Here is a 2,719-nt window from a genome sequence, read left to right on the forward strand (position 1 = left end):
GAAGGAACAGGACATTTTTCTTCAGGCCTGTTGGCAACTCCTCCACATGCAGCTGCTGATGTGACCTTGGGTCAGTCAGAAGTTCTCTCAGAGCGGATCTCTCAAGGGCAGCCCTCGAAAGAGCTCTCTCAGCCCCACCTCCCTCACAGGGTGTCTGTTGTGGGGAGGGGAAGGGAAAGGAGTTTGTAAGTCGCTCTGAGACTCCTTCGGGTAGTGAAGGGCGGGGCATAAATCCAATCTCTTCTTCTTCTTCTTCTTCTTCAAGAATTGCTGTCATGCCACAGGGTAGAGTTTTAGATCTGGAGATCTGGTTCGACCCGCTGCTCAGTTGTGAGGCCTGCTGGAAACCTTGGGCCACATTTCTCCTCCTAGCCGACCTCACGGGGGGATGGGGATGGTGAGGGTAAAATGGGAGCTGCTAGGATGCCTGGAGCTCCTTGGGGGGATGGGCGTGGGGGCAAATATTCGAGGTAAATAGATTAATGGGGAGGGGAAGCACCAGCCAGGTGGAGGCCGCCTGAAAAAAGGAAACGCACTTTCCAAGCGAGAGCTTCATGCATTATTTCTGAGCGCTCTCTGCCTCTCACCTGTTGCGGCCAGGAAACCCGAGCAGCTCACCTGTCTCTCACCTGTGGCTGCAGCTGCAATTTAATTAGGGATTATCCCGTTCCTGAGGCCTTGCGAAGGAGAGGCTTGTATATTCAGGTCCCCCCTGGTTCCCGCTTTCTCTGCTTGAAGGTCTTGGAAAGACCTCTTTTGAGAGATCCAAAAAAGGCTGCTATCAGTATTTGGCGAGGCGGTCCGTTGCCAAGGTTGCCAGCCTCCAGGTGGGGGCTGGAGATCTTCTGGAATGGCAGCTGTTCTCCAGACAACAGAAATCATTTCTTATTTATGTATATGTGTGTGTATGCCTGTGTTTAAAGCGTTTATTCCACTTCTCCTGGAGAAAATGGCTGCTTTGGAAGGTGGACGGCATGGCATTATACCTCACCAAGGTCTCTCTCCTCCGCAAGAGAGCCAGTTTGGTGTAGTGGTTAAGTGTGCGGACTCTGATCTGGGAGAACTGGGTTTGATCCCACACTCCTCCACTTGCACCTGCTGATGTGACCTTGGGTCAGTCACAAGCTCTGGCACAGCTGTCCTTGAAAAAGAGCAGTTTGTGTCAGAGTTCTCTCAGCCCCACCCACCTCACAGGGTGTCTGTTGTGGGGAGGGGAAGGGAAAGGTGTTTATAAGCCGCTCTGAGACTCCGAGTGAGGGGCGGGGTATAAATCCAATCTCCTCCTCTTCTTCTTCTCCTCCTCCTCCTCTAAACCCCACTGTCCCCAAGCTCCACTCTCAAATTTCCAGGTGTTTCCAAACTCGGAGTCCGGAACCCTACCCACTGCGCTGACTCAGCAGGAGTGGGCGCTGGCAAAAGGCTACACTGGTTGGCCTTCCGCCTGTTGTACAGTTGCTACAGTCGCAGAGATAAAGAGCACGCTTTCTGAATGGCAGGATGGGTGCCGGCTACCGGACAACGGCCCCCGACTTCCTTCCCGTCCACTCCCTGTTGGTTTAAAAAAAAAAAAAAAGCTGGCTCAGAGTCGAGAGAGGGAGAGAGAAGAATGTGGTATTTTTGTGGCTTTTGTTCCGATGCACCAAAGTGCCAAGATATTATCTGTCTCTCTGCTCTGCCTTTCCCCAGCTTGGAACAAAAGGCCAGTTTGGAGAAGAGCTCATGGGAAGTTTTCACATGCTCCGGCGATGTTGACGCAGAGAGATTTTCCTCAGAGCTGGGCCTCTGGGGCCCGGATTGGAGCTCTGGACCTCGTCGGGCACGGAGGTGGAAGAGGAGGAGACCCCCCCCCTTGGTTTCCTGCCCACCTTGGCCCCTACGCGAAAAGTGCGGTGATCCCACACAACCTCACTCCCTTCCCACCAGCAGCCTACAACAGGCAGGACTTTCCTCTAATATCGGCAGGCTCTACAACGACCACAGGGATTTGTGCAATTTCCTTCTGACTTCAGTCCGCCTAGCATTAATGCTAAATATCTGCAAAGAGGATAGGTGGTTAGGGAGAGGCGGGGGGTGCAGCAACCAAAATTCTAAGGTCTCGGTCACCCTGGGGGCACACGGGACCAGAAAAGTCTGGAGATTTGCTTTTATAAGATTTGGGGATCATGTCCGGGTGGTGCTGTGAGAACCCCGGAGGAATCCCGCTCCGGATCCGTGCTGGTTCTCGGAGGCTGTGCGTCACTGCGAAAGTATTCAGGATAAAGTGAACAGGATGGCTGGGAAATCTATAGTTGGCGTTTCCCAAATGAGGTTTTTTTAAAAAACACTGAAACTGCAGCTGCATGCAGCTCAGATTCAGACTGGGCTGTGCAGAGAGAGGAGAGGGGTTGAACCCTTCCGCCTGGAAGGGGGTTTGCCTTTTCAAACTGCCTCTCCCCAGGCAGCCATTAGCCCGGAGAGGAGAAAAGGGATGGGGAATGGAATATCCTGTTTATCTCCTGAAAACACTCGAGGAGACCTGATCACGGGTCTGTCAGGATTTTGCCAACTTGATCCTGGGACTGACATAGGGTTGCCAGCAGGGGTCATTTCCTGCAGGAGCGCACAGGAGCGGAGCTCCGGCAGTAAAGAGCCCAGGGGGTGGGCACATGCAACAAGCCCCACCCCCTGCTCCCAGCAGCCCTCAGTCAGAGCAAGAAGCAGCCAGGTAAGTTGCAGAGCT

The sequence above is a fragment of the Gekko japonicus genome, unplaced genomic scaffold, assembly GCF_001447785.1.
Source record: "Gekko japonicus isolate JY-2015 unplaced genomic scaffold, Gekko_japonicus_V1.1 scaffold2941, whole genome shotgun sequence".
In the NCBI taxonomy this organism is placed as follows: Eukaryota; Metazoa; Chordata; class Lepidosauria; order Squamata; family Gekkonidae; genus Gekko; species Gekko japonicus.